Below are 13,398 nucleotides of genomic sequence, written 5' to 3'. Positions count from 1 at the left end.
ATAACCATCTAAAAACTCTTCCGTTGCAGCCTTATGAAGCGGCTGTTCCTCAATTACTTATCGGAATCGATAACTATCGCCTAACCCGCCCACTTAAGACAGTAGAGGGACTAATAAATGAACCAACGGCTACGAAGACCCGCTTAGGATGGGTTGTATCAGGATGCTGTACCACCGAAATACAGAATCGAAACATGGCCGTAGCCACACATAGTGTAATCGTCTGCGACTGCGCAAATATAGATGCTAAAATCGACGCCGCTTTGAAACAAGGCTTTGCTTTGGAGGATGTACGATCCTCCAATATGAAAATCAGTATTTCTAAGCAAGATGATCAGGCCTTAGAGTTGCTCAACTCAAACACTAAGCTAGTGAACGGTCGGTACGAAACAGGTCTATTATGGCGCGGTAGCAATATAAAATTACCCAACAACAAATCCATGGCCTTGAGAAGGTTAGAATGCCTAGAACGCCGTATGACACGTGAATCACATCTTAGGCAAACTTTAAACGAAAAGATAGAGGACTACTTAAACAAAGGGTACGCACGAAAGTTATCACAAGAGGAGAAGGAAGTTACACACCCTAAAACCTGGTACCTTCCTATTTTCCCGGTGGTTAACCCGAACAAGCCGGGGAAAGTTCGGATTGTATGGGATGCCGCAGCTACCTTTCGCGGAGTATCCTTAAACTCAATGTTGCTAACCGGTCCGGATCTCCTGGCGCCTCTTACGTCGGTTCTATCGAGGTTTCGTGAATATCGAGTGGCAGTAGCAGCTGATATCCGCGAGATGTACCATCAAGTATGCGTGAAAAAGGATGATCAAGACAGCCAACGATTTCTTTGGCGCTGGAACGAGGGACAAACAGTACCAGATGAATACGTAATGCAACGAATGACTTTCGGAGCATCTTGCTCTCCTAGCTGTGCCCAGTTTGTAAAGAATATCAATGCCGATAGGTTTGCAGCCTCCTACCCACGAGCTGCTGAATGCATTAAGATGGAACACTACGTTGATGATATGCTCACTAGCACTGAGACGGTCAAGGGAGCAAAGGAGCTGGCTGAACATGTTACGATCATACATGCTGAAGGCGGATTTACACTGCATAATTGGCTATCAAACTCAGAAGACGTCGTAACAAGTGTAGGCGGAAACGTCTCAGGACAAAAGGACTTACATATCAGCAGCACAACGACTGTACAAAAGGTGCTCGGGATGTGGTGGGACACAGATAGCGACACCTTCCGCTATAAAATACCACCCTGTATTTTTGAGTTGCTACAGAAGAAGATCACCCCGACCAAACGATTGATGCTACAAGTGCTTATGAGGATATACGACCCTCTAGGATTAATAGCTGGTTTCTTACTGCATCTAAAGGTACTACTTCAAGACGTATGGCGGAGTGGGGTCAATTGGGATGATCCTATTTCTACAGATCTACAAGTGAGATGGGTCGAATGGATAACATGTCTACTAGACTTGGAGAAAATATCCATTCCAAGGTGCTACCGACGTTCGATACCGTTAGATGGAAGCCTTTTGCAGCTGCATGTTTTTGTTGACGCAGGAAAGGACGGGATAACTGCCGTCGCATATTTTCGATATCAACGAGATAATGAGGTAGAAATAGCACTGATAGGAAGCAAGACACGGGTAGCCCCTTTGAAGTACGTGTCAGTCCCACGACTTGAGCTCCAAGCTGCTGTATTAGGATCAAGATTGGCCAGCAGTATAGAAAAAGCTCATCGTGAAAGAATCGGCAAACGTTTTTTTTGGTCCGACTCTAAAGACGTGATTCTGTGGCTCAATTCGGATCATAGGCGTTACAGCACTTATGTGGCACATCGAACTGGCGAGATACTAGAAAATACAAAGGTTACTGAATGGCACTGGATTTCTACAAAGTTTAACGTTGCAGATGAAGGAACAAAATGGTCTAAGCTAAATCAACACCTGACGACTAGCCCGTGGTTTACCGGACCGCAGTTTCTTAGTTTACATGAACTCGAGTGGCCTAGGGAGGCTTTACGTAAACAGACAACCGAAGAGGAATTGCGGAAAAGCCTTTGTAGCCATATCATCATCGAACCACCGCTGAAACTGGACGCGTTTTCGCGATGGATACGTTTGCAACGTACAATTGCTTACGTTTGGAGGTTCATTCGCAATTCGAGACTTCGAAAACCGGAGAGAAGAAAACGGGAAATAGGTCCGCTGATTCCTGAAGAATTAGAAGCAGCAGAACGCAGCATCGTTCAACTAGTACAAAAACAAGCCTTTCCAGAAGACTACAACTTTCTGCAAAAGGCTCGTGATAAAGGAGAAAGTCCCCGTCTTAAACCATCAAGCAAGCTATATAAACGCAGCGCATATATGGATGAAACAGGAACACTTCGGGTAAAAGGAAGAATAGATGCCTGCGCGTTCGCGAAAGACGAGACCAAACGTCCAATTATACTTCCCAAGAAGGATTATGTAGCTGATCTCATCGTAGATTATTTTCATCGCAAATACGGACACCAAAACCATTTCACCGTGATAAACGAAGTTCGACAAAGATTCGATATTCCGGCGCTAAGAGCAGCTTGTCATAGAGTACGAAGCCGGTGTCTCATCTGTAAGATTAGGAGCGCAACACCACAACCGCCAATGATGGGAGATCTTCCGGAATGCCGATTATCACCGTATACACGTCCTTTCACATTCACTGGTATCGATTACTTCGGACCCTTCAACATCGTAAACGGTCGAAAATCCGAAAAAAGATGGGGTGTATTGTTTACCTGTCTCACGGTTCGAGCTATCCATATCGAGGTGGCGCATTCATTGTCAACTAGTTCCTGCATTTTGGCCATACGTAATTTTGTAGCCCGACGCGGAACGCCAAATGAAATCATTACTGATTGTGGAACAAATTTCGTCGGGGCAAGTCGAGAACTGCAGCGAATCCTAAAAGAAGTGAATGTGAATAAGATGATCGACGACTTAAACTTAACCAATACTAAGTGGACGTTTAATCCTCCGGCGGCTCCACACTTCGGTGGAGCATGGGAGCGGCTCGTCCGTTCGGTTAAATCTACGTTAAACGGCATGCAGTTCACCCGGAATCCGTCGGATGCAGTGTTCAATAATTGGTTGATAGAAGTCGAACACATAATTAACTCGCGACCGTTGACAGAAGTACCGGTTGATCGTGAGGAAGAAGCACCATTAACTCCCAATCACTTTCTCTTAGGATCCTCCTCCGGTGCTAAATATGTGGTCGAATTCGATGCATCATCAGAAGCTTTGAGAAACACCTGGAAAACGTCCCAGGTGTATGCGGATATCTTTTGGCGAAGATGGGTCAAGGCGTATCTGCCAACGCTTACCAAACGTTCGAAATGGTTTCAGCCCAGCAAAACGATTGAGATTGGGGACCTGGTATTCATCGTTGACGAAAACCTCCCGCGAGGATGCTGGCCAAAAGGAAGGGTCATACAAACCCGTACAGCGAAGGATGGCCAAGTGCGACGTGTGCACGTGCAAACTGCTTCCGGAAAAGTATTGGAGCGCCCGGCTATCAAAATAGCAGTGATCAACATATCGGACAAGTAGTGTTTACAAACGTGTTTACAAACACTGGGGGCAGTGTTGATACAAATCAACGGTCCGATTAAAAATAGGAAAGCTAGGAACCAGCGTCATAGATAAACGACATGTAGATGGCGTTGGCGTCGTCGCCCAGTACGAAGTGGAGTCGATCGGGCCTAAATGACGTTTCGATTAGGGGTCATTGGCTGGCCAGGACGAGAAAAAGGCATAAAGGGGACCGACGAAGGGAAAAAAGCGCTCATTTGTTAATTGCGAAACGATAGTGAATTTTTTAGCCCTCTCTTGAGGCAAATAAAGCTATTAAAAACTACACCGCGTTTTATGAGCCGTTCTATTACGATAACGTTCGTAACACTAGTATTTAGTTTATTTTTAAATAAATGATGGTATGAACAATAATCTACACGATCAATCGTACTATTTGTTTGTCTAGAATAGCTCATTTCGTTATTTTATATCATATCTGATATTGCAACAAGCCATCAGGTTTTACTTTCAGCATGATTTTTTACGCCACTGTCTCGATTGGCAGAACAGAACGGGTGCATTGGAACGAACAGAAAGGCCAGTTTTGAATAAAGCTGGATATACGATTCACAATTTATAAATTGACCTTACATTGCAATTTCGGATGAGAAAAGTAATATTATCTAGAATATCTGGGAATCACATTAGAAAACATAATGTCACATTAGAAAGCATTCTCGAAGCTGAATGAAACCAGAGAAACAGATCCACAAACAGAAACACTGGACAAGCTGGAGAAAAGGTCACAAACATCGGTATGAATCAGAGGACTCAAGCTATTTAGAGCGAAATAACACGAGAATCTTTTTCATTGAATATTTTACGAATTGCGCCTAAATGTAATGTCAGGATTTAATATCTAAACGTTACTACGTTACTAAAACTATTATTACGAGAACCATAATCAAGAACGAACCTCGTATTGAAAAAAGTAAAAGGTGGTTAAAGGTGTCTTGCTACATTACTTCAATGCATTCCACATACATACATTACATACATTACATACATACCATTACATCAATGCGCAAAACAAATCACCTGTTTGCAAAACTTCAGCAATAAATGCTTCGTGGGGTTGTCGCATATTCGGTGGAACAGTGCGTTTGCATTTTACGAATACCCATCTTAGCTCCCGTGTTACGATGATGAAGCCACAAATAGAACGTTTCATGTCAAGCAAACACAGTGCAGCTGAAATCCTGGCTATGAAGGAATTACAGCATTTAATGGCTGCATTAGTAGGAGAAGCAGCGACGCGTTTCAGGCAATCCAGGCAATGTCCCAATTTATGTTGACCGCGGTCGCGTGAGGGCTGGGAAACCCGATCACCAAAAATGTTCGTCAACATACATCAGTGCGAGCGATTACAGTATACAGGAAATTAGTGTACAGTAGAATTAAGCTAAAATGTAAAGTAAAATAATCGTACAAATACCAAAGGGTAGATAATAAAGAACGTAATTTAAACACAAGAGCCCAGTTCAGCCGGAGGCTCTTGCTTCCGGTCCGAACACAACCAAAGCGACATTCCAAGAAAAAGGTTCTAGATCACAAGTACTGCAGCGCGATACACATTTTAGCGCAGTTCCAATCCGACGCCACTTAAATGACCTGGTGCGTCTTTATGGCATTGCGTCGAGACGATTTTACCCTGCATGTAAAAAGTTTGCATAAATTGGGTAAACCTATTGGGAACACTGAAACATGTCACTATCCATTCTCCTTTTTTAGAAAACGAACCAACTGCCGTCTGTTGGGTGGCAAGCAGTGGGTGCAATGCACGATGAATATTACGAACTGGTCAAGTTCGTAGAAGATCAAGTGCCAATGTTAAAAAACGGGCGATGTTGCCAGAGGTGCAGTCAGCTAACAGCTTCCTCAAGGTGACCAGCACTGAGAGTACTAGTGTCGTCTATAATCCATCTCGTGATTCATCCATAAACATGCCTCGTACAACATGAAATTGTCCTCTGTCGTGTACCTCTCGTCATTTAAAGATATATGAGATGTTTACATTATGAAATGTTAGACATCGGCAGAAGCTAAAAAGAACATAAGCTTTGTTGGAACTGTTTGTGACGGTACGGTACGGACGGTGTGTTTGTGTACGGTAAAAGAATGCTGGTCGCAGTATATGTGGCAGACATTCAAAGGAAAGTACCATACCTTACTTCACAGTTCTGCTACGCGCTTTACAAAAGTCGAATTAGCACGACGATGTATGCAGAGGAAGTCCTAAGACTGTCTCTACACAGTTAGCGATTGTCGCAATTGCGACTGCGACTTTGTCAAACTCTATACAAAAAAAAATTGCGAAATATCGCAATGTGACGACCTATGTACAGAGTTTGACAAAGTCTGGACAATCACCAACTGTGTAGAGACAGTCTATGCTTTCTAACTTTTGGTATGAAGAGCAATTTGGTATGCCAGTGCAATGGCAAACCAGAAACACATGAAAACAAAAAATGATTGCAAGACGAAAGATGTGGCAAACTGATAAACCCACAGGGGTATCCATACTATTGAAATTGAAGTCGACAAAGACAATGAAAGGAATAGAGCTCGAAATGTATAATCACAAAGAGAATAAAGCGCTAGGGTCGATAATAATCCCCATAAATGAAAATCCACAAGGAAATGAAAGTCAAACATTAGAGTTTGCTCTTCTAAAAATGTGTAAAATTGTAAATTGTAATTGTAAATTGTAAAATTGTAAAACGATATAAGAGAGACAAAATAGCTATGTCCAATGAAAACATCTTATTCAAATACTATTCCCCCCTAAGGGAATTGCCAACAAATCCATTTCAGGTTGTAACATCATTCTGTACATTCCAACTAGATGGATAACAGGAAGGGAAGAAAGGCTGAGAATAATCAATGATTATCATATGACCCCTTCGGGAGGGCATATAGGCTAATACAGACTATATTTGAAATTAAGAGAAAAATACAGATGGAAAAACATAAAAGAAGACATAAAAATGTTCGTAAGAAATTGTCAAGCATGCATAGTTAATAAGATAAATAGACATACAAAAGAGGAAACAGTTGTGACGACAACTCTCTCAAAACCATTTAGTGTCATTTCTATAGATACAGTAGGACCATTACCCAAAACAAACAATAATAATCGCTACGCAGTGACAATTCAATATGAACACACTAAGTATGTAGTAATTATACCAATCATCAACAACGAAGCAAACACAATAGCAAGGGCTTTAGTCGAAAATTTCATTTTTACTTTCGGAAACATTCTAGAAATGAAATCAGACCAAGGATTAGAATACAATAATGAAATACTTAGCAAAATCTCTGATATTTTGGAATTAAAACAAACTTTCGCTACAGCATATCACCCACAAACAATAGGATCTTTAGAAAGAAATCATAGATGTCTCAACGAATATTTAAGATCATTTTCCAACGAACATCATGACGACTGGGACAATTGGACAAAATTTTATAAATTCGTTTACAATACCACAACCCATACAGACACAAACTATACTCCATTCGAATTAGTTTTTGGCAGAACAGCACATTTACCTCAAGAAATATACAACCAAAAAGTTGATCCAATTTACAATATCGAACAATACTATAATGAAATGAAATTCAAACTACAAAAATCACACGAAATAGCCAGAGGAAATCTTATATCAGCAAAAGAAAAAAGAAAAGCTACCTTAAACGAAAAAACAAATCCAATACAGATTAAAATAGGCGACAAAGTATTCGTATCAAACGAAAACAGGAAAAAATAGACCCATTATACATAGGACCATTCATAGTAACAGAAATTGAGTATACTAAATGCACCATTAGAAATTGTACAACACAAAAGAAAACAACAGTACATAAAAACAGGTTAATTGAATATGCAGGAGAATAACTTCAATCTTTATCAATCATTACGTTATTCTGCTAAAGGGGGGAGGTGTAGCATAACTGCTAAACAGCTTAAATTTGGATACAGAAAAGATTTTGAACACCTCACATATATCATAGTACATTTTAAACCAACATAACAACAACCCGGTCTGTAACAGTGACCCACATATAGCAAACCCCTGAAAGAAATAACAAAATCAGCAATTGCACGGAACTAGTGACCAGCGCAAATGAAAACATAAGCAATATGAGGCGCTGAAGAACGCTCAGGTGATGTGTTAAGCAAAGTAAGCATTCTTACAAACCCGCGTGAACTCAACGCCAAATTTGAGCAATTATTGCACTATAAATAATCAGCAATTATGTTCTGGTCATTTCCGTTCACATAGTTTAACAAATAGAGTAAAACCAAAATGTAAAACTGAGTATTAATAAAAATGTCTCAGCTCAGAACGGACAGAATCGTTTGGACCGTCTGAGCTAGATATTACTCAACCAAACCTTACGTCTTCTCATTTCAAGAGCTTTGAGTGCCCCCCTACCCAAGGTAAGGCCTCAATGTCTCCAACAGTAGAGTTCTGACGAACCACCCTAACGATCGAAGTTCTTTCGTCCGATCGTACGATGTCAGCGTAGCTGACCAAGACACCGGAAAGTGTGACGCGAGTGTACCACGTTACCCTTTGGTACGAACTGTGCAGGTAAGCACGTTTAAAGCGACGCGAGTGTATCTCAATACCCGCTGGTAAGAAATGTGCGGGAAGAACGTTTACAGTCTGCCTCACCGACGGTTCAACGCTTTTCATCGGATGCTGGCCACTGAACGGGACGAATGCAATCCGTGGTTGTCGCACACCCGAAGCATAGCCGGGAACCGACTTTATCATCGATGGCACAACACCTGTGGATAATTGCTGGCCACTCAAACGAATTGTCGTTCCCAACGGCAATGACACAGCTGCATTCGATGTGGTTGATATCGATGACACAACCGTCGCCGACTGTTGATCACCGACACGAATTACTGCTCCTGGCGGACGTGCTGCAGCCATACCATAACCGGCTCCCGACGATAGCACCGATGGCACAACTGACTGGCAACTAACACGACAGGTCGTTCCTAGAGGTAATAACACTGCTGTATTTGACCCAGCAATGGTCGTCGGCACTGATGGCACGCTTGTCGAGATATGGTGGCTAGCTACACGGACAACTATTGCTGGTGGCCGCAATGCAGCCGTAGCCGGCAACCAACGGCGCAACAGCTGTAGTAGTAGTAGTAGTAGTTTTATTTGGATATTTCGTATCTTGCGCACAACGCGTATTTCGATCGCGATAATGGGTCCGTCCGCTTTGACTCTCCTCATTGTTGAATTTCATTTGAATAACTTTGTTGATGTTGTGTGGTGATGATATTGATGTTGATATTTAGTAAGTGGGAAAAGTTTCATAAAAACCCACTGATCATTTTTATGTGTTCTAACCTAAACTAACCTAACCTATGTTAAACCTATACCTGTACAAGCTAAAGAACATATATATATATATATATATATATATATATATATATATATATATATATATATATATATATATATATATATATATATATATATATATATATATATATATATATATATATATATATATATATATATATATATATATATATATATATATATATATATATATATATATATATATATATATATATATATATATATATATATATATATATATATATATATATATATATATATATATATATATATATATATATATATATATACAAGCTTACTAGTTCTAAATCATTTTTATTGCCTAGCAGTTAAATTTCATGTAACAAGCTGTTGTAACAACGGGTTTGTACTGTTTCGACACGCGTTTGTGTAATTGGTGCATAGCTTGTCTATGTGGTCACTTATGTATTTTGTGTTTGTCCTGTTGTGAAGTGTGGAAATACGGTACCGAGGGGGCACATTTATGATTAATTTAAGTATCTTATTTTGCATTACTTGCAGTTTCTTTTTGTGGAAATTAGCGCAATGTTGCCAAATTGGGGAGGCGTAGGTTATTAAAGGACGAAAGAAGCTGTAGTATATAAGTAGTTTGTTTTTCCGATTTAGTTTTGATTTGCGATGCAAGAATGTGTACAAAGTTTTTATCATTTTTTCGGTTTTTAGTCTTGTTTCCTCTATGTGTTCTTTAAATGTCAGTCTTTTGTCAAGAATTATTCCTAGATATTTGACATGGTTTTTCCAGGGGACAATTGTATTATTTACTTTGAGTCCCTCTTGGGGGAGTTTTCGTATGCTTGTGTTGCGGGAGAAGTAAATAGCTTCAGTTTTGGAGTCATTAATCTTTAGTTTCCAGTATCGGCAATATTTGGAATAACTGATTAAGGCATTATTTAAGGATCTTTGTATAGGTTTTGGTGTTTTTGCTGATGCAGTTAAAGCAAAATCGTCCGCGTATAAGTACTGGCAACAATTTTTCATTTTAGGAATGTCTGAAATATAGACATTGAATAGTAGTGGGGATAATATACTTCCCTGGGGTACACCTGAAACTGGTGTGAAGGGTTCAGATGTAGCGTTCGCTATATGTACCTTGTTTTGTCTGTTTTTAAGAAACGATTGAATTATTTTTATAAGAGGTTTTGGAAATTTAAATGAAATCAGTTTGTACAATAATCCCTGGTGCCAAATTGTACCAAAAGCTTTTTCTGTATCGAGAAGAACCATTCCCGTTGACTTTTTGATATCTCTATTCGATTTCACTTGTTTTGAAAGCCTTTGCAATTGATGTGTGGTCGATAAGGATGGTTGAAATCCAAATTGTGATGGTGGTATAATATTATTGTTGTTTACGTGCGATCGCAGCCGCTTTTCAATATTTTTTTCAAATATTTTACCTATGCTGCTTAACAGACTTATGGGTCTGTAGTTAGCTGCAAGATTGTTGTTTTTTCCGGGTTTTGGTTTTGCTATTATTTTAGCCTGTTTCCATTGGTCGGGGAAATACCCTAGTTTTATACAATTGTTGAAGATATGGTTTAGAAAAATTATAGGCTTCGCTGGCAGTCTTTTTAGAGTTCTGTTATTAATTTTATCTAGTCCTGGTAATTTTTTGTTTTTGATTTTTTTAAGTATTTCGGTGATTTCTTTAGTTTTGCATAGTAGCGTAGGATCCAGTGATGTGGATCTTTTAGAGGCATTCAATTTCCTAACTTTAGCTTGAACTTTGCGCTCTACCGGACTAACAGAGTTATAAGTTGTGTAGTGAGCTTGTTCGAACTGTTCTTTAATTGCCTTAGCTTTTTCGTCCGAGGTTATTAATGTGTTCTGGTTTTGTTTTAGGGGAGGAATAAAATTTTCCTTATTTTTGATAGCTTTTACCAATTTCCATATTCTATTTTTGTTATTTTCAACGTTGTTGATCGAATTTAGCACTTTAGACCACATACTGTTGCGTAGATCGTCTAGTTTTTGTTTTACAGCATTACAGAGGATAGTGTATTTTTGCTTGAGGTTATGACAACGTCTATGTCTTTGCCATTTGCGACGGACTTTATTCCGTTGTTGGATTAGATACTTTATGTCTTGAGGTACTATTATGTTGTAGAGCCCTGGAGTTTGTTTTGGTATTGCTAGTTCATGGGCTTGTGTGACTATTTCGGTAAAACGTTCTATCAAATTATCAATTTGTTGGGAGGTTTTTATATTTTCTGAGTTAATTTGGATTAAATCTATACTGCTATTTATACTATTGGCAAAATTTGACCAGTTGGCTTTATCATAATCAAAGTAATACTTATTTAGATTTATTGTTGGTGTAATGTTCAATATTTCAAAAATTACTGGTAGATGATCGGATGCTAAATCTGTAACAGTAGTGGGAGTGGAAATTTGATGGCGATTGTTTGATAATATGATGTCCAAAGTTGAAGCGCAACGGTTTGGATCAGAGGGGATGTGTGTCGGAGTGTGGGGATGGTGTATCGAAAATAGTCCTTTTTGTAACTTGACAAAGAGAACCTTTCCTGCTTGATTTGAATTGGCGCAGTTCCATAGTCTATGGCGTGCATTGAAGTCGCCACAGACAAAGTAACTATTCTTCAGTTTTGTTAACGAACCTACATCATTTGCAAAGGTTTTCATGTTTTTGTTTGAACCGGGGTGATATGCCGATATGAGTGATATATTTCCTGAGGTCGTTTCTACCGTTATACCGATAGCTTCTATTACTTTTAGATTTAGAGATTTCATAGGTATGTGTTTAATTTTGTCCTTAATGATTATTGCTACGCCGCCCTTTTGGCCATCTATTCTATCTAACCTATAAGTTCTATAATTTGGTATGCTAAAGTTGGTTGAAGTTTTTAAATATGTTTCAGTAACTAATATTATGTCAATGTCAAATTTTTGAAGGAAATTTACTAAGTCTAATTTCTTATTTAGAATACTGTTCGCATTCCAGTTTGCAATTTTTAATAATGATTGGTTCATTTTGATGGCATGCAGTATTTCGTTATAACTTCGAAAATGGTCATAAGTTGCTCTTGTTTAGACTTACACTTTTGCAGTTTACTCATTACTTCCCCTATTATTGGCAGTAGTTCATTTCGGTCGAAAAGCCCTGCATCATTATTGTCGTGATTTGTGTGTGCGTCTGAGGGCTGATATTGTCGCCAGCCGTGTAGTGGTGTTGTTTTTTGTAGTGGTGGGAATTCTACTGTATTCATATCAAATCTTTTAACATTTTGTTTGTTAAAGTTTGGTCGTTCAACACGTATCGGTCTCTTTGGGCATCCAGAAAATGCAGCCGTGTGGTTGCCTTCGCAATTTGCGCATTTTAATTTATGTTCAGGAACACGACCATCCCTAGATGATGGCCCGGCAGTTAGCGGGCAGGTCAGTGACTCGTGTTCGCCAGCGCACAGTTTACACTTTTTAACACGGTTGCAATTTGCTGCACCGTGGCCGAATAGCTGGCACCTTTTGCATTGCATTGGGCCGGGTTTTGTGGAGAAATAGTTCCAAACTACTCTACAGTGGTATATACAACGTATTGTACGTAATAGTGACATATTTACAGCGCCTTTCGGGAAATGCAAGAGGTACACCGCATGCTCGTCGTATTTCTTTTGTCTAATTGACAGTTTTTTCACCTGCGATGGTAAAATGTTTTCTTCTTTTAACAACTCCGTGACCTCACTGATCGGAAGATCGACAAGTCCGTGTAGCACAACTTTTGTGGTTTTCTCCTCTTCTAATTGGTAGGTATGAAAGTTTACATTTTTTTCTTTGAATACCTTCACAACTTTTTTAAAGTCATTTACTTCGTCTAATTGCACTACTGTACCGTGATACGTTGCCTTTGTGTTATATCTCACTACACCTGCAGCGATGATTGTTTTGTGTATTAACGTCACTGAAGAACTTTTTACCGTTATCGGTGGTACTTTGTTTGTGCGTGAGTCACTTGGGCCACGTTGTATGAGCTTTTGCTTTGTCGCAGGCTCGTTATCATCGATATCACTAAGCAATGCAAAACTGTTTTCTGTGTTTGCACGCTTGCGGCTCTGTATTGGTTGATCGTTACCGATCGTAAGGGATTTATTTCCCCTTGTTATCCTGCCCTTTCCCATCATGGGGAAAGAGGATAGATTTTGTCAGTATTGCAAATTGATAGTATGGGTTTTACTTAGCGCGTGAGAGAAATACGTCTGCTCACCTCGAAGGCTTGATTCTGACTGCGCAACAGCTGTACTATATGCAGGTTTCACCGACAAGGACAACGGCACGTGAATCGTTTCGGCGCCTATACGAAACTCTGCACCTTCTTGCTCGTTTTGAATCCAAGCTCG

Source organism: Anopheles marshallii, chromosome 2 (assembly GCF_943734725.1).
Source record: "Anopheles marshallii chromosome 2, idAnoMarsDA_429_01, whole genome shotgun sequence".
NCBI classification, from domain to species: Eukaryota; Metazoa; Arthropoda; class Insecta; order Diptera; family Culicidae; genus Anopheles; species Anopheles marshallii.
This window is presented reverse-complemented; position numbering follows the sequence as displayed.